We start from the raw sequence: 25,037 nt of genomic DNA on the forward strand, positions 1-25,037 counted from the left end.
GACGGTTGGTACATACTCCCATGCTACCAGTAATTGGGTCTGTAGAAAATCTGAGACTGATCAACCATTTTGCTGTCCATTGATCAATTCCTAGGTTGCTTTTTTATTACTTCCATGTCTTTGAGCATTCCCTTTGTAGTGATGTAGGGTAAAACATTCCTTTCTTGGGAGGAGCTACCCGTCTCCCTCTTTCCCCACTTACACTGCTGAAACTGTGCCCACTTGCAGCATGCGGTGAGTTTGACTCAGTCATACACCAAAGGGAACTTTTCAAGAGAAAAACATGTCATAATTTTTTATATTTGGCTCCTATGCTTCTGCTGGGCTTCACTGGTGCATTCTTAAGGGAAATTAGCATGAACTTGCAAGCTTAGCATGTGGTGCTTTCACGTCTAGAAAAACTATTTCATGTGATGTCATTTCAGCATCTTCTGGATTCTTGACAGCTGAAGTAGCTGTCTTTTTATATTAATCTACCTGTCTGCATGCAGTTTTTGGTAACAGTGTAAAATATGCCTCATGTATATGCCTTTGGGTAGTGTTTTTGATAGAAAGAGAGGTGGTTTAAGTGTACAGTCTGCTGGGAGCTCTGTCATTCACAAAATGTAGAGTTTTCAGAAGTACAGTCAATAATATGCTCCAGTGTAGTTTATATTTTATAATAGCTATATGGAGAGACACATGTTCCCAGAAGACATCTCAGCTATCTCACTGTCTATTTTTTTTTAATCCCGCCTTTGCTGTCATGTTACAAACACAACCAGAAGAGTAATATGTTGGAACTCTTTTATATCTCCTCATGTATAAACCTAGCTGTGTTGATTACGTAATGCGTGTACAAATTTTCTTGTGTTCAGCTCCCTAAATAACGTATAAAGGGTTGCATATGCTAATTGTATTTTAAGTTTTTAATGCAGGGTGGAATATTATAACAGCATAATGAAGTGGTTGACAGAGAAAAAAGAAATTGATTTCCTAATTAGTATGGCATAGCCAGCTTTGCAATTTTATGCCCACTAGAGGGACTGTTGCTTATACAACTCATTGCAGAAAGCAGAGTCATGCAGTCCCTTTAGTATCTTTTATGAAGTTTTAAAACTTTGAATGACTGACTCTGATTAAATCCTCTAAAGAGTAAGTCTCTAAGCTATTTCTCAAAGTGTAAAAACTTCGGGCACAGTGCTGTTCTTCTGAGTCCAAACACTTTTTACTGAATTTCCTTACTAAATGTTCTTTTTCTTTCTTTTTTTAAAAGTATTTTCTGTTTTCTTGATTTATCAGTCCAGGCGTTCCTATATGACGTTGCTGGGGATTAATTTAGAATATTTTGTCAAGGAAAAAATGTTGTGTGTCTTTATTTGTGTTTGGAATAAGTTTTGTTTTGCAACCATGGTGCCAGTGAATATGGTACATTAATCAGTTCTTGTAGTCGCAAACATCATTGAAACGGGTTTCTCCTTTAAATGGGAGATAGTGAGTTTTGGGTAAGAGGCATGTAAACTTATAGTCAGTATGAGAAAACTTCCAAATGTATCTGTTTTTTCTCGTTTGGCTGGGGGATTTTTTCTAGTTGTTTGTTAGAGTTGCATGTTCCTGACCTGCACATTTTTCTTCTTAATTACAGAAACATGAAAGAATACAGGAAGTCCTGCATGACCACCTGAATACCTGTGCTAATTAAGTCACTGGCTGGGTACTGGGAAAACAGCAAGGTAAGGAGTCAGGCCATGCCAAGCAGCATTTCTTGTAATCTGCATGATTGTATTTCAGCAAAGCCTTAGTGCTTTCAGATATCCAATTCATAACAAGTCAGCCAAAGACAAATAGCCCGCAGGTTTGAATGCAATAGATTTACTTTTAGTTCAAAGCTTTGGCAAGAAAACATCTCTCTTTTCCTTCCTGGGGGAAAAAAAGTACAAGTTCTGTGGTGGTTTTCTTTTTTTAAAAGGCAATATCTCTAATCTCAACAATCGATTCATGACCAAAGCTCAGCTTCCTGGGCTGACTCTAGGGAGGGCTTGGAGGAGGGGTGGAAAGCTTCAAAAACTTAGCTGATGAAAAGGCATGCTGTTTTGTGGATGCCTCCCAGAATTGTTTAAATCTGTATGTGTGTGTATGCGCGCGCGCGTATGAAGAGAGAGAGAGAGAGATCTCCATGACAACTGGCCCGGCCAGTCTGTGTTCTCTGCAATCATTTTAGCTGGAATCAGTGCTGCAAAAGGTCATATGAAGGAGTTGTGGGAAGCACAGCAGGTATTATACGCTAAACGACTGGTTTTCTGATTATAAGACCTCAGATAATAAGACAGAGTTTTGTCTGGGAAATACAAATCTCAGAATGGAGTGGAAAGGGAAATGCTCCACATTTCAGGTAACAAAAAATGCCTTTTTAATGTTATTTCCTCCCATTTTAAAGTTTGGTGGGTTTTTTTTTCCCCCGTGGTGTTTACTCCCAGACGAGTGTCTGAACGAGCTTGGATTCCCTAGCTCTGGGGAATGATGTCATGCGGCAACAGTTGGATTCTATTAGCCAGGGAAAGAGGAAACATCCTGCATTTGGGGGGGGGGGGGAAGAAAAAAGATACTTTGGCTGTTTGTTGAATCTTGTGCAAAGGCTGCAAGAATTATTTTTTTTTAAAAAAAAAGGTTTCTAACAAATTAATTCCCCAAAAATGTCATTTAGCACCTAGACAGCACCAAACTTTAAAACCACTGCAACAATTACTCCTATATGCAAGAAAATAATTATGGAAGTGTTACAGAATTCAGAAGACATTTCTTTCTTCTTGGATGCTCCTATATTCATCTTTAATGAGAAAATTAATTGCACTGTAATTAAGCAGAGGATTTGGAACCTCCACGCGCTTGGGATCCTTTAGCAATTGTTTGGAGAATGTGCTGCTAAAGAGTTTCTTCTGGGTTGGGCTCTGTCTCAAACTGCTGCTTACGAATAGATGATGCTGGCAGCATTGTTCTTAATAAGGTTTTCAGTCCTGGACTGTGTTTTTCATAGCTTGAAACCAGCCTTTTTGAGAGAGGGTGGTGGGGGAAGAAAGCAGAAAGCTAATAATTTTGGCAATTTGAAAGGGTCTTTTTTCCCCCCTTTCCTCAGAGACATTTGCTAAATGCTATATTCAACACTCAACATTAGGGTAGCATGCATAGCCTTTTAAGTGGAAAAATACCTAATGATTAATGTACAACTGCTATGCGCTAATGAAAAGACTTAGAAAATTCATATAATCCTACTTGCTTGAACAACACAAAAATATGCTGTACTGGTAAACGTGATGAAAAGATTATGTCACCCCTATGCTGTTTAAACTCCCCTCTAGCAGATGCTCGTTTCTACTTTTATGCTGCTTTCCTCCCTTCTGTGCATTTCAGGCATGATCCAAAGCGTGCTGGAGTCCATGGGAGTTTTCCTGTCAGCTTCAAAGGGCTTCAGATCAGCCTGTGCCTGAGAACTTCTCGGCCTCTGTTTCAGTCTTTTGACTGTAGGACCAGGCCACAGGCTCTCTGCTTTCTTTCTTGAACTTTCCAAACAGAAGGTCTTTTGTGTTCCTCCAAACAATGCCAGGCGCTGCTGACTGGCTTCAGGGTGGCTGCTAACACACGCTGGAGATAATGGTGATGCTTATTTCTCCTAAAATCGTCCTAGAAGGGGAAAGTGCAGTGAATGGAAATCGGATCCTTCTGTCCCACCTCCCCTACTCACAAGTGGCTGTTGTTTATGAGTGTGTGTGCGTGCGTGTGTGTGTGCAAATTGTCCCTTGATTAAAGGGCAGTATCATCTGCTCCAGGGAGGAGTTCGAGGAAGACTTTAGGGGGAAAACACTGTTATCTGCCAGTAGAGCACTCATGAGGGAGGAGCAGGCAATCTTTCTACAACTTGCATACAGAACTGACAGCTGTCATCTGCGAACTGAGGGCTGATCAGCACTGTCTAACACTTTGTGTCCTCCTCTTGCCTACCAGATTTGACCAGCTTGATTCTATAAATAAAATACTGCTGTTAGTGAATATCAGTTAATAACCTGGTTAAATAACTGGAAAAAATAATAATTTTTCATCTGTTTGATGGTTGGGAGCAGTTTAATAAGAAATCCTTGTGCTATTCTTCACTAGGAATGAAGTATCTGTGGAGCTGGTGTTTTAATTCGAGCCATCCCCCTCCTTAAGAAGGAACACTGTGATGATTACCCAAGTTCAAGGCTCATTTGCAGGAAAATGCTATTTGTCCCTGAAATTTCTGAGACAGAAAAAGATTATGATTTTCGAAATCAGAACCACTGCTTTTAAGTGCTTACATTTTACAGATGGTCAGCTTGAGACTCGTGAGAGATCTCTGCAAGGTGTTGCAAATTGGGCATTCCAAAGGTAATAGTTGCTTTTTGGCATTTATCTGTTGTGTGGTGTGATTGGGGGAAGCCTGGGTGAGCTCTCTCCCAGTGTTTCTGGCTCAGTGGCATTTTCCTTAATGGCCTGTTTTGTAGTATTTACATGTTACTTTGAAAAGTGATACAAGGCATCATTCCCATAGTCCTTTAATATAATTTCCATATGTCCTAGCATTCTGAATGGTTCCAAATGAAGTTTGCATATGTTATATACTATGTATACCTTACCAGTAGGAAATAATTTAAAAAAAATATAAATAAATCATAATATATTTATAACTACACTCATAACAAGATACCTTATAGCTGACCTGCTATGGTTAGGCATAAATGTAACCAACAGCACATAGGCATTGGCACACTATATTTTTTCATCCATTAAGGGAGTAAGCAACTCAAGAAGGCTGCTGCTGTACCCAGTAACACATGTGGAGTTCTTGCAGCAGTCTGTGCAGGCGTAGCAGCTCTGTGCTCAACACAGCTCCTGTGGACAGGTACTCTATGGTCCTTAGCCCAGCGTTTGCAGCCTGATGTAGTTGTCACTTTATAAGTGCATTCATTTCTGTATCTTGAAGCGAGTTGCTTTTGTTGTCCTGACATAAATCTCCTTGTTGGTCCCATGCATCCACCACATTTCTGCCAGTGGCTCTATGCTCACATTCTGTCTGTGGATAGTCAGTGGCTCTGAGTTTTCCAGAGAGCTTAATGTGTTTTTTTCATAGGATTAGTTGTGTCCTGTCTCATTGCACTTAGAAGGAAAGGGAAAGAACATGGCAGAAATCTTTTTTTGTTCTCTCTCCTTTATTATCTAATGAGTAATTTTTATATTCTGAGTTATAATGTTTTAATTTCTTGTTTTATCTTGCATAAGGTCATCTTTTGTGTAACTGCTCATACTCCCTCTATCCATAGGTTGACAGCATATGTTTCCCTGTTGTCTGTTGCAGTGATTTCCAGGTTAATTGCTAAGTTGACATATTTGTCTTTATTAATTGGAAATACACTGCTTTGTTTGCGAATGAGATGAGGCTATCTAGAAGCCTAGGACTGACTTTGTCTGTATCATTCAATACATCATTTTGCTCTTACTCTCTTCTCTAAATAACTCTAGTCCCTTTGGTTTTTCTTCTTAGGGAAAGTCTGTGAGACACTGGAAAAACACTGTAGTTGTCTCTGTTTCTGCTGTTTTCTTTGAAGGTCGAGTGATCTTCAGAGCACCTGGTGTTACAGTTGTGGACAGATGCACCATTAAATTCTTGAACATGAGATCAGTATTCTCCATCTGTAACCTTACTCTGACAATAGATGGAATTCATTGATTGAAAACGACAGTGCTGCGTATTTAGAAGAGCTGCTTATGAGGATGCTCAAATCTTTCCTTATTTTCTGTAATTTAATTTCAATTCCAGCAGTATGAACAACTAGTTCTCAAAGTTGTTTCCTCTCATGTGCTGTTTTCTGGTCATGGTGACTCTGAGTGACTTTCTAAGGTGTAAAATGTGACATGCAGAAGGATTTGTTCTGAGCAGCTCACACTGAATATGAGTGTGGCTACCTTGTAATTACAGCAAGAACCTTGAAATGATTGCACTGTCATTCTGTTCTGCAGTGCAGGCTCTCATTAGTGCTAATCAGTGATCTCTGTTCTGTTTTTGCATCTTTGACCCAGTTACTTTGCTGAACCTAACACAGTTGCTAGTGTGACACAAAGCAGACTCTTGGCACAGCCCTGATCACAGAGCAGGGAGAGATCTGGCAACTTTCACACAAATCCATTATAATTAAGGCTTCCGGTCTGGGATTTAAACTTCTTCTCTCTCTTAAAAGCCTGAGAGGCTTTTAAAAATATTTTTCAGGCTGAAAATGAACCTACTGCTGGTAGAGGCAAAGTCCCCTGATGGTACTAGCTGCAGGCAGACCTGGAAGAGACAGGTGCTGCTCTTGTTTCTTCTTCAGGCTTTGTGAACGTGCTTCCACCCTGAGCGCTTTTTGAACAGAGCCTCCCAGTTGTTCCTCAGTTTCACATGACAACAACAAAGTCCCCTAAGCAGTTAGAGGAGTGTTCCACAGTTGGCTTTCCTCCAGTGCCAGCTCTTATTCTGAGTTCAAGCCTCAGGTATCATTAATCCTTTCTGCCCACTTGGAGCCAAACTGCTGTATGCAAGGGGCTGTTCAAAGGAATCCATCGTCCATCCTGTCAGAGGCAGTGCTCCCCCCTTGAACCTTTTTTTTCCCATCCTGATGCAGTTTGATGACGAGAAGATGAATCGGACGCTAAAAATTCTGCAATGGCAAGAGCACAATTTGGCATCCCTTGTGCAGCTGGCATCCAAAGGATACAAGCCATCAAATTATCCCATGCTCCTGCTCCAGCTGAGCTTGTTGGTTCATGACCAGAACATCCCTCCCCTGTTTAAAGAGTGCTTGAAAGTTAAAAGACGTCACTAAGCATTTACCACATTATGGACATATTGAGGACAGCTGGAAAATTTTGACAGTACAAAACCTGCTCCCTGCAATGTTATTTCATACCTCCTTGGTAGAGAGCAAAAAGCAATTTGAGAGCTGCAGCAGTATGGAAACATTTGCAGCTGCACAGTTTGCATTCCCATGTTTCAGTCTCTCACAGGCCCATGCAGACCTTCTATTATTAGTTTTAAAAGGAGAATAGCTGACAGCTGATTAATTTGAATGGCGTATTCCAGAGAGAGCTGTTTTATGACCGAGTTGTCACGAGTGGCAAGCCAAGAAAGTATTGACTAAAGTTACAAAGAAAAATCTCTGATGTAGAGCACAATCCTGTTTATCCAAAAGATTCGTAGGGGACAAAACCATCTTCATACAACTCTGCTGTCAACATGTTCAAACCTGTGCTGGGGGAGGTGAGAAGCTGAACAGCTCAGCCTGTTGCGTTCATCCCCTAGCAGTTCCTGGGTGAGCTCCCTGGAGTTTCCCAGCACATTGTCGCAGGGAAGGGGACATATCGCAACTCAGTCTTCAGAAACCTGCCTAAAAAATAATTTCAAGTGACTCATTCTGGTGTTGGTTTTTGGAGAAGAGTCAAGTTGGTTTCAGAGGGAAGAGTGAAAAAAACCTCCCACTTTTGGACACTGGTTATGCTTTCTGTAATCAGCTGATGGTCTGGATTAGAGCCGCTCCACTGTGCCTGAGACTGGGTTTCACCATTGCACTGACCCTGCTACACTCATGCTCTGGGCAGCAGGGTTGGCTTTTGGGAATGTATGAAGACCTAAGGGCAAACATTGGTTTTTCAGTGCTCTTTTATTAGCAGCAGCACATGACAGTAGGTTGCAAGTCGAGTGGTATCACCCCGGGACATGCACAGGCAGCTGTCTGGCCACCCCTTTCGTTTCCTGTGGAAAGCACTGCCCTTGTGTGCCAGCTGTAAGCAAGACCCTGCTCCCAGCCTGGGCAGCTGAAGCACAGCTCTCTTTCCTTGATCTGAGGCTTTAGTGGAGAAGGAGAGCCAGTCCTGTCCCTGGAGCTGCGTATGATGCATTTAGGTCTTCCCTCTCCTACAGCAATGATCCTCTGCCATGATGCTGTAATGTCATAGGACTGTTCCCTCTGCCTGGCTTGGGATGCTCTCACGAAAGGTGAGAGCGAAGAGTGGCATGAGGCGAGAAGGCTAAACTGCCCTCTGTCACCATGGGCTGGGAGGAGACCGCATGTTTTTCAGCGCAGAGAGCTTGTGTCCTTGATGGTGATCAGCTGGGCAGGAACACTGTTCCCTTGAGCCAGGCCAGAGCTGCTGTCAAGGCATGGAGGAGGTGGTCCCAAAACACATGCAGAGTTGAGGTCCTTACAGACCCTGCCTGTTGCCATGTGCTGCCTCCACCCTCCTCATGTAGCGACCAGGGGGACAGTGGAAAGGGTAGCAATGAGAGTAGGGCTTTTTCACTTTCTATCCAGCAGTTGAGCCCAGGTTCCTTTTTCAACAGAAGTCTCCCTGGAAATGAGATTTGTTTCATGTAAATGTTGGGTGCAGGCAGGGGTTGAACCTTATTGCGTTTAGGAATGCTTACTTCATGTCCTCATGTTTGGAGCTCTGTGTGTGTGACGAGGGGGCTGCTACACAAGGTGGTTGTACAGGGGACTCCATCAGCAGGTCTCTGCTGTGCCAGGCTCAGTGGATGGTATAATATACTGCCAAATTTGGCATTTGCATTAAGATCTGTTTTCCTCTCATGTGGAGACATTATCCAGTTTTTTGCTGAGACACATCAAGAGCTAAGGTCCCTGCTGTGTTTTATTTACTATTGGCTGACATGCATGGACAGTAGAAAACAAATGTGAACATGACTCTGTGCTGTGTACTACAATAGCACAGAATTACTTACTGGGGATTTATGACCGTCTGGAAGAACAAGGGGTCCAAGGGGCAGCCCGAGGTTGTCAGCTGCAGCACCTTGTCAGCAGTTCCCCAGCGCAGTTCCTGTGCCTGTGGCACTGATGGCTCTGATAATGTGGGTGTACCTACCTATTCTAAAAATATGGCCAGATCCTCAGGCAGAGGAAGATGAAGCCAGTGGACTTATGCTGAAGGTTCCTGTAATTTGTCTGGAAAATCTGTGCAGTTCATGTTCTGGATATGGCAGACTGATTGCAAAGTGGCCATTTATCCGGAGATTTCAGGTGTCAGTCAATGGCCACTCCGGCCAGGCTGTGTGATGTCCTGAAATCCTGAACAAATGGCCACATTCCTCTTTCTCCACCTGAATAAAATTTCCGTGTGCAAAACCAGGCTGCATTAGGTGAAGCTCTCTTGTGCATCTGCCTCTTGCTGAGTTGTGTCAGGTGTGTAATGTCATTTTTGGTGGTTGTGCTGCTAGTGCGGTGTATGACCTTGCCCACAGTAGCAGTGCACGTGGGCTTACTGTCTTCTGAGATCTGGCATCACGTGCTCCTCAGGGACACAGTGATAGGACAGACTCCAAAGTGAAGCACCAGTGTTTCTGAGAAGGATGAGTTCTTGCTGCCTGTATTGGTGCCAAATGATACGCTGTCTTATGGAAGTATTAAAATGTTTACTTTTAATGAGAAAGTTTTTGTCATTAGAAAAGGAGAAATTTGTTGCTTGTAGTGAGGGAACAGTCAGCTACTCCTGAGTCTGGGTAGAAAAGGGAGATGCTAGGAATAGGTTGGAGGAAGAGTAAGGAAAACAGCCAGCTGGTTATCTGTGAAAGAGGAAAGAAAACTTCATTAAAAGGTAATTTTCGCTGAGTGGTTGGCTTCCTGCAAGGTGGGCAGAAGAGGAGCAAAGTCAAAACCCAGACTTCTGGCTCAGCATAACACTTATAATTTCAACATTTGCTTACAACCTGATTTAAAAGCAAACCAACCAACCAACCCATCATTGCAGATTCGGAATCCTGTAAAATATTTTTTTGGTAACATGGACATACGGTGTTCCCAAAATAAAACAGTCCAGGACCCTTGCAATGGCGGGGTGATGTTGAGAGCCTGCTAGGCTGTTTCACTGCTGCCCACTACTGAACAGGAGCAGCAAATCTGTCAGCTTGGACAGATTGCCCTTGTGACAGTGGCTCATTAACAGTTGTCACATCAGTTATGTTTCCGTGACAGCCTCAGGTCTGACGAATGTGCCAAAGCTGTGTGTTATCAGCAAATCTCCCAGCAAATCCCCTGCTGGCCCTAGTCATGAAAGCATACGGATAAGAGAAAATTATTCTTCCTGCTCTTTGTTACTGACTGATTCTGCTCTTTGTATGTGAACCAGCCAGCTAGGCCTAGTTGCATTCCTCTGTAATTTGCAGTACCTCCTGTATGGGGCTGAACCAGTGATGAATTAATACCTTTACCTTGTCAAGAAATTTTATCCATTGTTTCAGCAACCAAGGAAATTCTAAAGGTCAGACTGAAGTTTTGGGGAGTGGAGCAGAAGCACCAGTGTTCTGACTACTACAGGGCAGGCTTGGGCACCCTTGAATCAAACTGCCTTTTTTGCAGAAGGGTTATGGAGATTCAGATAGGTATGTTGGCCAGGGTTGAACCTGTAGGGTAAGCAGTCAGACTTGTTCTGTTGCACTTATTAAAAAAAAACCAAAAAAAGCAGGAGCATTTTCTTTATATTCAACAAATACCTCCCTTTGAAATTCCTCATTGAACACTACAAGATGAAGCAATCTGCAACTGTTTGTTATCTGTAGGTTATCTATTATATATTGTATGCCAAATCACACTCATACATAAAATGAGGAAAAAAAGGATAAAACTGTAGACATGCAGAGATCTCTTTCTAATCATGAATGTATCAATCTTGAAATCTAGCAGGATCTGTAATATAAGTATTTGCCCCTCTTATGCAGGGAATGTAAAAGAAGTGAAATACTAGTTGAATAAATTAGATAATATGACATAAATAAGAAAATGAGGAGGGCTCCAGAGCTTTGTGAAGGATAACATGATTGCACTTTCCTGGATAGAATCAGATCTGCTTACAAGCATTCAGTCCATCTCTGCAGGGAATTGCAAACAGGATGCAGCTTTGCTAATATTGGCAGGTAATGTTCTTTTTTTTTTTAACTTAAGTGATAGACCCCAGGGCTCTGTATCAGAAGGTAATGAGGTTGAATCCTGGTGCTACACACTGCTCTTGTGCAGTTTAGCTGATAGCTCTGTGTATGTGCGTATAACGTATGTATGTATGAATTACTGCTCACCTCAGCTATCTGTATTAGCAGACTCCAAGTAGTAGAACTCTCACCAGGAACATTTTATCTCCAAACCAGGTAGAAGCTTTTGTCTGGGAGATCCTAACTTTGCCTGAGAGAGATTTCCAAGAGAGTAAAGGCAAACCTACTTAGTTCAAGACTGTGTTCTGGGACTGACCTTCTCACTTGACTGCAGCAAGCCTGTGCACAGGCCGTACTGAGCAACTCCCTGGCTTGAGGTTTCCAGTATTACCTCTGAGATAGGAAATGGTGATGCTTCAGCTGCTCACTAGTGCACTGTCGTTTATAGTGCCACAGTTGTGTCATTCCAAACTCTACGTTGATGACTTTGACTGAAACACAGATAGGCAAATAAATTTATTTTAAAATGATGAGTAATAAATCTAATTATTATTTATCTGGTTACTGCTATAAATTAAGTCAATGCTTTTTCAAGCATTGTTGGAAATTCTAGACAAAGCTGCCAAGTGAAGCATGAATCCTATTTTATAGCTTGTGTCTGCTAGGTGCAGAGGGGTAAGCTGAATAAAAAGAAATAAAGGTATACCTCAGAAAGACAAAATTTGTTGTGTGCTAATGGCAAATATCTATTCTCCTGATCTCCACAGGAGCAATGGCAGAGAAAGGGAACAGATCATCTTTATGACTGATCAAGCATAGTCAGTAGGAGAATGAAAGACAAGGGATGGAAGACAAACAAGGGTTTGTTCTCAAAGAAAGCCATGTACCTCAGCATAGCTGGGTATTTTGTGAGGGAATACCTCTTGTTTTACATTTTTAAGCAAAAGCAAATCTCTATTTTGTGAAAGAGGGAAGAGACTTATTACGAAGGGAAGGCGATGCTTAATGAATGAAGTATTTATCTGCAAGATTTGAGATTCTGTTGTGTCTGTGGCATTGAAAGTAGAAGAGGTATCATTTGAGGACAGCAGATCAAAAGGAGTCGACAACAATTTTGTACTGTGTGAACTTCATGGGTAGCCTGATGGACATCAGTGTGACTGTTTCCAGAACTTCAGTCAGACTTCAGGGGAGAGCCAGTCACCAGAGCAAGGCCAGACCCAGCCATAGTGAGCCTTGCAAGGGGAACCTTTACTGTGAGCTGAAGGGCAGCTGGTGGCCGTGGTACGCAGCATCACCAATTGTATAGCATATTCTTTTTCAAAACTACAGCAAAAAGAAGCGTTAGTTGACTCATGAAGTTTACTGCAAAGTTTTCTTCCTCTCCTTGTAACAATCAGTCCCAGCAAGTTACCTCTTCCATTGCACCTTTCTGAGATGCAGTGATGGTGTAAGAAACTGTGTGAAAACATCATAGCAAACTCAGGTTGCCATAATGTTTGAAGAGAAACTACTTAAGTGAGACTAACATTTTAGGTTTTGTTTGTATAGTGTTCAGGATGCTAAGTCCTAATCTGTGGCTAAGTTTGAGGTAGTGGGTGTAACAATAACTGCGTTAATAAAGATCAGGCCTGATAAGTATCACTGTTGAATTGAGTAGAATGCTGCCTTTTTCTAGCTGTAGCTCTCCAAAAGATACACACATTTTGATTTTGAAGAGCCATTAATTTTCTTTTGGTTAAAAGGAAGGGAGAATGAGTCAATGCATATCCATTTGCTCAGTACTTACTCCCAGTCCTGTCACAAATCTGTGGCTAAAAAATGCAGTACTTACAAAATCTCTCCATCCTGTATCTCAATGGGAAGTTTGCATTTCTGTAGTGTTTCTGTAGCCAGCACATTCCTGCAGGCAGTGCAGGCAGGGAAGTAGAAAACCGGCTTCTTAGAACTGCGAAAAAGTGCTTCACCTCTTAGCTATCTGTATCCTAGTTTAGAATTTTTATTCTGCCTTTAAAATCTTCCCCCAGAAAAATGAGTTTGAAGCCCAGGCAGTATTCCCATATAAGTGACTGAGTCATCTTCCTTGGGAACTGAGGAATCACTGTCGCCTGGAGTTATGGTCTTAATGACTAAGATGAACAGATAGTTAGGAATTAATTGTAAATTTATATTATACTATTCGTTATAGTTTCTTTTGAGTGTAGTCATACAGGGAGAAAACAGACGTCATTATTCTGAGACAGGTTTTCTTTGTATTGATGTAGTAGCAGCCAAAACAAAAAATGGTGGGACTCACAAGGAATAAGAAGGAGAATTAATATTCAGGCTGTTGTAATGCTAGGTGTCTTAGTCCCTGTAGTAACATATTCTGCAGCAGCCAGAGAACAGCATAAATGTGATGACCCAGTTTGGAGGCAAAATCATTCTTCAAATTCACAAGTGCCCTCTAAAGACACACAGGATCAGTTTTCTGATGTATTTGAGCACTTGATTCCACAAGGAAATTTTAAAATTGGAAGAAGCAGTTTGAAGTTCCATTGAAATAAAAATTAATTTGGTTTGTTGATGGATGTGGCAATTCCACTAACAGTCAGGTACCTGGAAATCTCTTTACTATGCTTTTGGGGTCTGAGGACAATGTTCTCAAAAGCCCTGAGGTCCCACTGACTTCCACAAATATTGAAGTCCTGGGTGCTCTGAAAGCAGAACTCAAATCCTGTAAGCTCCTCTGCAAGGTGTTCCTGTATGCATACTCTGTGTTCCCCAATGGGCTAAAATACTGTATCTTCAAACTGTTTCTAAAGTCATTGGTCAAACAGAAATTGTATTTACTTTTTTCAGATAGTTGAAAAAAAGTTTTAAAGTTGAAAATAGTGTATTTTCAGGTCGGCAACTATGTAGCCATTTCACTACAGTGAGAAAAGTAAACAGTTTGCATTTTAGATGGAAAGAGACATTGAAACCAAGTTGTCCTGAGCTGTGCAGAAGCTGGCTCAGCAAAGGCAAAGTGGATCCATTTGGGAGTCGTGGGGCTTTGAGCAGCATTCCTTCACAGTCGTGAAACTGAAGAGCAGTGAGAAGAAAACAAGAGGTGGAAAAAGTGAAGAAAGAAAAGGGGTAAGGGGGGAGCGTCTGCACCATACCAATTAAGAGGAATGTTCAGTAGAACAACAATTGAGAGAGATTTTTATGTTTCCCTATCATCAAACCCTTCTAATTAATACACTTTTTGAAGCAGTTCATGTTTTACAGTTAAATTTAGTTTCCCCTGCTTAAACATAGCTAGGTGGATCATATAGGCTTGGGGAAGAGTGGCTGGAAAGCTGCCTGGCAGAGAAGGACCTGGCGGTGCTGGTTGACAGCCAGCTGAATATGAGCCAGCAGTGTGCCCAGGTGGCTAAGAAAGCCAATGGCATCCTGGCTTGTATCAAAAATAGTGTGTCCAGCAGGACTAGGGCAGTGATCTTGCCCCTGTACTCAGCACTGGTGAGGCCGCACCTCGAATACTGTGTTCAGTTTTGGGCCCCTCACTACAAGAGAGACATTGAGGTGCTGGAGCGTGTCCAGAGAAGGGCAATGAAGCTGGTGAAGGGTCTAGAGTGCAAGTCTTATGAGGAGCGGCTGAGGGAACTGGGGTTTTTTAGTCTGGAGAAAAGGAGGCTGAGGGGAGACCTTATCACTCTCTACAACTGCCTGAAAGGAGGTTGTAGAGAGGTGGGGGTCGGTCTCTCCTCCCATAGGACAAGAGGAAATGGCCTCAAGTTGTGCCAGGGAGGTTTAGATTGGATATTAGGAAAAATTTATTCACCGGAAGGGTTTTCAAGCATTGGAACAGGCTGCCCAGGGAAGTGGTTGAGTCACCATCCCTGGAGGTATTTAAAAGATGTTTGGATGAGGTGCTTAGGGACATGGTGTAGTGGTGGTCTTGGCAGTGCCAGGTTAATGGTTAGACTTGATGATCTTAAAGGTCTTTTCCAACCTAAACGATTCTGTGATTCTATATATTTGCAGTTTCATATCTGAGGCTATATTAATAATCCTAGATATTCAGGTAAAGGTAAATGTGACAAATATCTTTGTGAGGGAGTTAACTTGCCCCTAGATTAGGTGCAATAGATCTGTGATGTACACAAAGCAGTGGATCAGGTCTCAGAAAACTATGTCTATGAGTAGGTGACTATACAGATTTTTCTTCTTCCTCTCTCCCTAGATAAAAAGGACTATATCCAAAGGACCTGTGCAGGATATCATATTCAGTTCTCTTCTCAGTCTGAAAGCAGTTAATGGGTGGGAAAGAAATCACCTGCACTTCCAATTGTGGGAAAGGCATGAGGACAAATGCCCTGAAGGGTAAGAGGTGTGTAAGGCTGTGAAGAAATAAGGAAAGGAAAGGCTTTAAAAATAATTGAATAATTAGATCTAATTCAAGTGATGATTCATAGAACTTGGTCTTGGCTGTCATTTGGACAGAAACTTTGGAAGAAGCAGTAGCCAAGAGATGAATGAAAATGCACCACAGTTCTTTTGGCATATGGCCTTCCCAAATAGATGCTGAAGCTTCTTCTGATGGAGCTATAGCTGCTGTGCTAAAAATATTTCTTACCTCAGTCACAAACAAAGCCACTCAGAACTGAGTTTAAAAAAGATATTCTACAGTGACTGTAGTCAAAGCAGAGTTCATTTTAAATTGTCATCCATCCTGTAAAACAATTGCCCAGTGTCAGTCAAAGAGAGTTTGAAGACTTGAAGGGATCTAGACTGATTCACTGTACAGGTTATTAGGTGACCAAGTAGATAAAATGTAAGAATGCTATGCAAAGGAGATGTGGTGGTGGTTTTACACTGGACAAAACACATGCTTTTAACTTACCAAATGGAAAGCTTTTTACTGGCATGTGAAAGTTTGGTTAATAGTTAAAAAATTAATAAATTTTACTGTAGAAGAATTCTGTATCTGGTGGCTGTCATAATTTCCTTTGACTTAATTTAAAGGTTTCTGTTAACTCAAGTCTAGTTTCTACTTCTCCATGTACTGTGGAAATCTGATTTGTGGTGTGGTATGAGTATATTCTGATCAAGTTAGAGATTTCTAGTGCAATAAGCTTTGTGAGAAAAATGAATATTTAGAAATGACATATTAAATCACAGAATGGATTGCTGGATTTCATTCTTGGGCTGAAGGACCATGTTACCAATTTTAAAGAGTTTGCGCCTTTTTTTTCTTTTCTTTTCTTCCTTTTCCCCTCCCAAAGGTGGAAATTGTGCTAGCCCAGGAGTTGATGAGATTTTGTTGTAGTTATTTAAATTGCTTTTAGTTTGTGGTATCCTGGCATCAGATGCTTCCCTCATCTTTCTGTATGCAGAGAACTATTGATGAAAACTTTGCCAGCTCTGTTGCAATTTTTGGTGTGGTCTTTTTACCAGAGAAATATTTTAAGACACTGTGGAAAACTGGAGACAAATGCTACAAAAAGCAGTGAGCCTATAGATTGAAATTGGTCATAGTGACCAGTGTTGTTGGATCCCCGTTTCCCTTTAATTTGAACATCAGAGGGTAGTGACTCCCTAGAGAGCCTAGAGAGGCTCCTGAGGCAGCTCTGAAAATGTAACTGGTGTAAATAACCCTGTACCTTTGTGGCACATCTCAGCTGCAGAATATGCAATGAATGGGAAGCACTGGTTATTTACTTTGGGGTTTGAAGTTGTCAGGGAGCATTACCATGATATTACACAGGAGTAATACAGCTAGCCTCCTGTATAGACAGTCTAGCGGTGAGTTAGAGGCAGAGCTGAAGTAACTACATTTGAGATCCCACTTACGCTGTTACTAACGAAAGGACCTTTCTGATGCCTTTCCAGCTTAAACAGTTGGAGCTGTGTGTACGCAGTAGGTTTCCTTTTCTTTTAGTCATGTGGTACATAACTGGACTTGCTTCTTTGAGTCTCCGGGCAGTTGGATTCTGCTGCATTTTCCCTTTATGGATGATCCTGGTTGAGAAGTCTGCTAATCTCCATTGGACTTGACAGGCAAAAATATTAGGGATATGGTTTTGAAACTGAAAAGTGCAGCACTATAATAAATTGTGGCTCTCTGGTTGAACATGAGGATAAAATTCATTCCAGACCCTGTGTTCAAATGGAACAGTTTATGAATGGAAGCACAGCCCCTGGATTGTATTTCAGCATTAGTCTCTGGTTTGGAATTGTGCTATTTCCAACATAGACAAGGATACGTATTTTATAAGCTTTCATTCTTCCACTGTTCAGATTGTTCAAATATAAAATCTTTTGCGCTGGAGATGGCTGTGGAGTATATGCCATAGGAAAAACATTTTATTTTTTAAAAGGAACAGGTTAGTAACTGTTGTCTGCAGTTTACGTATGGAAAATACCTTTATATTTGGCTGAAGGAGAACTGGCTAATGTGCAGAGGTATCACAATTGTATTTCTGCTTTGCCTCCATTTCTCACTATCTATGTCTTGTTTTATGGTCATCACTTGTGCACCAGCTCTGTCACCTGTCAGATGGGGATAATGCTGCTAGATGGCATCACAGCCATGTGCATTGCTTACTATCATCTGATACAATCAGTTGTTTAGATGAAAGCCCCTAGCTGGAGTAAATGTAAATTAGTATTGATTATATTCAGATGGACAAGCTGGAAGACAATAATGTTGTAGTTATCAAAGAAACAAACAAATTAAAAGAAAACATGCTTAAGCAGCATGTATTAGGAAATCAGGAGTCTTGGACTGAAGTCTATAAACTTTCTAGCCCCTGCTGCAGAGAAACAGCAGCTGAGAAATAGATGCTTAAAGATGAAGAAGGAGCCAAAACCTCCTGTCAGTTAACATACTGTGGTTTCACCCACTGCTTAAAACCATTTAGTTTTAAACCTCTCAGATGGATTATGTTATAATGTTGACAGAAACAAAAATGAGATGCAAAAAGGAAAGAAAAGCTTAGGCAAAAAGTTTGAGGTGTGATTTTACATCTGTTAACTGGAAACTTAATTTTTTTTATTTATTCTTTCTCACTGTGATATTTAAAGATGCTGAGCTCCTGTAACTTTGGCTGAGAAAAGGTAAATTCTCTTTTAAGGATATATTTATGTCTTTCTTCATTCTTGCTGGTTTTGCTAGGTCATAGTTTTAAAGCATAGAAATGTCAGATTTCTTCTTTGAGCTAATAAAAATATTTTCTAAGTAACAGTGTGTGGAGTTTGGAATAAAAGCTGAGACATGGGCAAGATTTTCAAAAGCAGCTGTTTGAGTTGCACCTGAGAGAAGTGGAAGGGTAGGGACAATGCAAGCAGCTCATTTTGACCAGTTTGCTAACAGTGTCTTTATGCATATTGGGCAAGCAGAGGTAAATGACTGCTTGTATATTGGCCTCTGTTGAAGTATGGTGGCCTACCTCTGCAGAGAATTTCCCGTTTTCCTGTTGTTCTGAAAGAGGTGTTGTTGCGCATCCCAGCAAAAGCCTAGGAGTGAAGTGGTTCATCCTGTCTCACCAACTGAATTCAATGTACCTATATTGAAATCAGCTGAGTGAGTCTGCATTTAGTCCAGGCAGCTGGAAGCAGAAATTGCCTCTTTGATTTTCAGTTATACTAAACATTAGGAGCACAGATTATGATATTGTTGACAAAGATTGTTCAGAAAATGCTAATTTATTGTGGTCCATGCATCATCTTTGCAGCAAAATAAGAGAAAAATACTGCTAATAATATAGGGCCCACATGTTTATTGATGTCTAGGAATTTCTTCATCACTTAACTAACACGAGAGAATTTTGGTTTTACTTTGGCTTTAGTAATTAATAAGGAGAGGTAGAAGCTTTGGTCAAATAGAATGCTCAAGCAGTCTTTCAAAACATCAATTACTCTTATTTTTAAAATAAATGGGAAGAATTAAAAATATCTCTGTAACAATGTTTCTTATTTCAAAGAGCAAATTGTGATAGAGCTGTATCAACTATTTAGTAGCATAAGCTGGGCTGAATAGGACAGGTACCTAAATATGAAGTAGGCCTGGAATTTCCTAAAGTTAGGGACTCTAGAGCCACCAGGAATCAGTTTCTCAGGAAGGGAGTCACAGGGAATAGCCACAAAGAAGAAACAGGAAAAGGCTACAATGAAAGGAGAGAAAAACTCATGGGGAAATAGAGGTGCATTTTTGAAGTCAAGAAGCATAAATGCAAAGTGAGGACTGCCACAGGTGAAGTTGGATTAGACACTGCTAAGGATATTAAAACAAAACAAAGTAGTTTTCCCCCCAAAATTTATGAAAACAGAAGTAGGAAAGAGGCATGGGTTAGGTGGGATAGTTAACATGAGAATGAGTTAGTGACTAGTGACTGTACAGGATATGCAGAAACTAAACTATGCTCTGCCTCCATTCCCAATGGAGTGAAAGGGGGTGATGAATAATGCCGACCTGATGGATAAGATTGACCATGGAAGCAAAGAAGAAATACTAGAATAAAAGGCACGTGAAAACAGCTGGTCCAGCAACAAACCTTTAAGGCCAGGTGTGTTCTGCTATGTGCTTAGAAATTCCAAATATAGTATCTGTGTTGCAGAAGGGGAAAAACCCAGACCAGTGATTCTGGTCATGATAAACCAAACTTAGAAAGAGAGGCTATATGGAGTCTTGGAGTTTAAAAGTAAAAGGTAGATTGTGCCGACTAATCTGATAGCTCCCTCTGACAGCCCTATTCCAGAGGCAGGAAAGTGGCAGATTTGTTCTCTTTGGACTTCTGCTTGATAGTAGAACCACAGTGGAAACTACTAAGCGAGATAAATTTGGAATCAGTAGAGCAACTGGGAAGTGACTTGATAAGGATGAAAAGATAAGGCTAGTGTTGGGAGAGCAATATCATGTTGTAGGGAGGTTATTAATGAACTGCTCCATGAGCATCTTGAGACTGGTTGCCTCCATTATCTCCATTAAAACATTTATTAAAAGGAATATGCTAGTTAAATTTGCTCCTTCTCCACAGCAGAGTTGGTGATTTTTCAGACTGAAGTAACTGAAATGGCATGGCAGAGCCATCACCTGAAGATGAGGACAAGAACCTGCGTGTGCTGATTAGTGACAAAATGCAGTGAAAACAGCAAACCTGATCTAATGTGCATATTTTTGGTGGAGGGGCACAGAGGCGGCTGCCTCTGGCATGCTGTGGGCAATTCTGGTCATCCACATTCAAACAGGTCATGTTTGACTTGGAGCAAGCACAGAGAATAGCTGTCAGGATGCTCAACATCACGGAGGACCAAAAAAATGAACAGAGGAGTGGAGCTTTGCAAAAACAAAGCAAAAGGAAGGCTGGGAGGAGCTTTGATATCTCTCTGTAAATGAACTGAGGAAGAGAAGAGGGACAAGAATCAGAAGACAAGCAAACGGCAATTTAGACTGAAAACAATGTTGTCACAAGAACTAGGGGCTATCTAAGGTGGCAGACAGAGCTAGGATTACTGCACTGGCAGATCTTTTGGATTCCTTACTTTCTTTGTAAAAGGGTTACTTATACCTTTCCCTTTCAACTGATCATTATGATTTTAAATTTTGTTTATTTTCTGCTTTAGTTCAGGTTCCCTTAATACCCTTCACTGGTAAGGAGGTGTGCAGGCAGCAAAGTGGGGGAGGGTGCTGCAAGTTTTTTACTGAAGCTTTGAAAATTTTTACACAATTAAGATAAATTATGAGAACCAACATGCTTGTGAATTGTTCTCAGGAATGTTATTTTAAAACAGAGGGTAGGAATCTGGGTCAAATCCATTTGTTAAGTGGTGTTTTAAAATTCTACTATTGCCAAAGCATTAGTTTAAATAGTTACTTGTCCATACATTTCTATTTTTTGTTTCTTCATGGAAGTACCAACGTAGATCTTTTTTCATGCATTTCTGTCCATAAACCATAACTTGACTATTTTCCAAACAAAATTTTTAATCATAGCTTCTTCTGAAACTAGTTCTTAAGGATCTGTTCACTGTCTGAGAAAAGAGGTGTGGGTTTTTTTGGTTTTTTTATAGTGCCCAAACAGAACTTTAGTTTTCACACTCCCTAACCCTGACAAACCCCAAACCCCATGTTTCGCCCACGTTCTAGGGATTACTGGGGACTTTGATGAGAACAACAATGAGAAGCAACTGAGACTAAATGTGTTGTTTTAGATTGTTTTAGATTCAGTCAGTGTAAAATTGTTTCTGTCATGTCCTTTGGACTATAAACCTGATGAATTGCCTGTCTGTCTGTCCGTTGGGTCCATACAAAGCAGGCATGCTGATGTTTCTACAGCCATACCTATCTTCATTCATAACGTATGCTTAGGAAGACCCTACCTCACCTCTCCTGCCTCCCCATGTCTGTGAGGAACCTTTCATCTCCCCACAGCCCTGAATGAGGGCATATAATAAAATACCACTTGTTGGCTAAGACAAAGACTCAAATTACTTGGCCAGTCCGAACAGGGCCTTTGGATCCCTTCGTTCAAAGTCAACATTTCTTTTCGCTTCCCCAGCTCCTGTGATTGTTTTTTTGAGCTTGTAGAACTCCCTGGTGCTATTTAAAGTAAGCCTTAGAAATAAGATTCAGACTAAAATACAGCGGCCCTTGGCCTTAAGTCCAGATGCCTGAACTCCCTTTGATGCCTAGTGGAAGCTATACGGGCCCTTAATCATTCAGGCAAAACTCTACTGATGTCAGGAATAAAAGTACCTTAGGATTCAACCTGTTGGCACAAGGAGTATATTCTGTGAAAATGTTACTGTCAAATAGACAGGTGTTGAAACAGTGCACCTTTCCTACTTGCGAACTACTATTGTTCACAGAAAAACTAAGAAATACTGCTTCCAATTGCAAGTGTACTGAGCAAGCAGACTAAAATGCTTGATTTTTGAGTAAGCTGATTTCACTGAGCTTTTGGGCTGACAGCTTTATCAGTAGGTACAATTGTCTAGATCAAAAAGCAAGTAGTTCCCAACTCTCCAGACAGGGTGCTTTTCTATAACCTGGCTGTGTCCTTTCTCCATCTTCATGCCTGTGTAGCGATTGATTTCTGAAACATGAACCTGTAATCTTAAACTCAATAACTGATTAAGAAGCAAGGTGCCCTCTGTACAGCCCATTTATAGACAAGAGTATGTGTAATTTAGTCTTTGTTTATCCTTAGGTGGTTGAGTTTCCAGGTGACTGGACAAGTCAGGCAGTAGTAATAACAGAAGATGGAAGTTTTGCAGTACGCAGTGCTAGATAAAAGAACAATCAAAAGTTGATAAACTTTTTGGGTTTATGTGAAACAAGTAAAGCTCTTGACTAAATTAGAACTGAGTAAACACTTTTTACCTTGGTTTACCCTTGGCCTTACCACTGAATTTTTCAGACAGATTACTGTGTTAAATTTTCTGTATGATCCATTGACATCAAAGCAATCCTGGTGTTTAACAGCACAATGAATAACGGGGCTTGGTTGAAGCAGGGTAGCTTTGAAAGAAAAGATTTAGCTGGCAAGTAGCTTTTATTTTTTCCATGAGAAAAAGAACAGCTTTTATTGAAATAGATGTGCTTGTCCTCAGCATAGGTAAAGTACCTTGTTGACAGTGTTTTGAAAGATTTCTGTAATACATTTAAAGAGGTTACTAAGGTGTTTCCTCGTGTGGAATTGTGGCTCTGTGTTTTCTATTTTCATTGGGCATTCACTTGCGGAGTTACTCTGAAAAGGTGCTGTATTGAATGACATATACTCAAGTCTCCCTCTTGTTTCTTGTAAGAAGTGTGATTCCTTCTTGATGCCTGAAAGCCTCATTCGGTGAGGCAGGAGTGAAAAATATCTTTTGAGAAATGTGAAGCTTAGCAGATGCTCCCTCGAAGGTGCCTATGCACGTATGCCCTAGGCCGACTGCCTAGCTTAATACTTTTGCATTGAATGAATTGCCTGCTTAAAGCAGGTAACATCCAGTTTATATCAGCTGTGTTGAGAGTGATTCACCTTTTCAAAAGCACCTCAATGATTCACAGTTGCATGCTATTGACTTTCAATGATGCTTTATATCATTTTGTGTACTCATACTGAGTACACAAACCATTGCTGGGCACAGGAATAAGACTCCTGTTAAGTGTTTCTGAGAATTGTAAGAAGGTAGTGTTTGGTACTTGCCTGGAGCAGTGGTGTCTGGTAGAAGTCTGTTTTCTTTCAGCAGGAGAAGAACAGATGTTAAGCACCAAATCAAATGAGCGGGGAGGAGATAAAAGCAGGAGCAGTGAGAGGCTGGAACAAGCCTGGCTCTACTTCACCTGTAGGCAGATACATGCCCATATATGTTCCTTTAATGCCGAGCTGCTGTACTTACGTCTGGGATGTTCAGTTGCCCATGCTGTAGTTCCTGCACAGAAGGTTCATTTGGTGCTTTGCAAAACTGCCTTTGAATAGTCTTATGTGCACCCACATAGAGATTGTACCGTGTGTGTCAGCATGTTAAAGACTTCCAAGTAGTGTGCGTTTCCTTTCAGGGAGCATCTTTATGTTGGCACAGGTATACTATACCTCTCACATAGCACTGAAAATGAATGCTCATTCTAGTACTTGTATAGCACTGTTAAGTACACAAAATGCAGTGGAAACTACTCTCTCTTCCCTAGAAATTATGTGTAGGGAAAGGATGGACTGATTAATCTCGGCATAGTAAAACAGAAAATGTTGGATACATCATTGTCCATTAAATCTTCTTTAGTTACAGATTTAAGTGTTGTACTGTCATGTAAGAGTGTAGCCATAGTTAGCGTCTGAAAGAACTTGCTGTCAACAGTCTGTTCCGTTTCAGCTATGTTATTCATAAGATTCATTCCTCCCTCCAGCTGTTTCCACAAATTGGAAGACTTTATTTCAGTTTATAAATGCTATTGCCCCATTGTTCATGCCCACAGCTATTTTCCATGCCCACATATCCATCCCCCCAAGAAAAGAAATCCTGACCCTATAAAAGAAGGGAGTGGAGTGGTCCTTTGAGGAGAAAGTCCAAAATGGCACAATATTGGAGTTGCCTTCTGCAAAACTTCAACAGCTGGTGTTTCTCTGTTGTGTATCTGTGGCCGGGTGGGGATATTGGGCACAGAGCAGAATATGAGTGGGGTGTGGTTGCATTACCAAAGGGTTCTCATTTTTTGTGTTGTGGCTCCAGTTTTCTCATTAAAACTGGAAGGGCCAAAACTTGCTTCGGTGAGAACTGAGTGGAACAGTTGCTTGACGTTTTGGTGGTACAGCTACAGTTTGAGGAGAATTTGTCACTCGCAGAAACTCAAACTGTAATGTCTTTTTAATAGGAAGACTGGTCAAATGGTTAAGAAAACACAGATGTCTGGAACAGCAGAGATAATACCTTGAAACTGTGCCATAAAATTAAGCTGCAGTTTGAAAAAAAGCCCTCAAACTTCAAACTATCTTCATACATGTATTTTCTTTAGAGCCCCACCTGGAGTATAGCTGCTGTGAAGATTCAGCTAAACTGAATTTCATGTTTTTCACACCCTTAGACTTCCTAGGATCAGAAAAAGGATCCTTAGCATGACTCTTGCTTCTAAAACATAGGATAAAGAAAACCCCTTGTATATGGATGTCCCACTGTGCATTTTTCCTTCAGGTTAAACAGGAAGAGGTTTGTATGGTGAAAATGAGGTAGGAGTTCAGATTGTCACAGGTATTAGGCACACACTAGAAGAGAGATGCAGTTATTCCATCAGCAAACTGCAGGAATTTGTGCTCTATATGAACGTGTGAATCCTGGTGCATTTATAACACCTACAAATTTCAAGGCAAATTGTAAGTTAAAATACCCCAACTCCAAATCATCAGATGAGTAGATAGTCACGAAAGATATTTGAAGAGTATTCATAATCTCATAAATCATTACCTTTTGGAGTCACAAAGGCATTTATTTTGTTCTAGCAGGATGAAATCTGCTGTTAGTCAGCTTTAGCCCGCTGTGTGCTAGGAACAGGTATGAGTCTATCTGCCTCTGTAATACAAATCACTGTCCCAGCATCATAAAAAGTTTCATAGGTATTTACCTACCTTTTGGA

General features: G+C 40.9%; 1 protein-coding gene across 5 annotated transcripts in view; it reads left to right on the forward strand.

Moving 5' to 3' along the window:
* DENND2B (DENN domain containing 2B) overlaps positions 1 to 25,037 on the forward strand; it is a 191,218-nt gene that overhangs the window by 41,908 nt on the left and 124,273 nt on the right. For 4 of the 5 annotated variants that reach the window (XR_012043076.1, XM_072865267.1, XM_072865263.1 and 1 more), the window contains exon 2: positions 1,625 to 1,712. The gene's annotated coding sequence lies outside the window, so the exon portion shown is untranslated. Of the gene's footprint in view, positions 1 to 1,624; positions 1,713 to 2,227; positions 2,372 to 25,037 lie in introns of those variants that run through there. The other variant, XM_072865264.1, reaches the window with a different exon arrangement.

This window comes from Ciconia boyciana, chromosome 6, assembly GCF_034638445.1.
Source record: "Ciconia boyciana chromosome 6, ASM3463844v1, whole genome shotgun sequence".
Taxonomy (NCBI): domain Eukaryota; kingdom Metazoa; phylum Chordata; class Aves; order Ciconiiformes; family Ciconiidae; genus Ciconia; species Ciconia boyciana.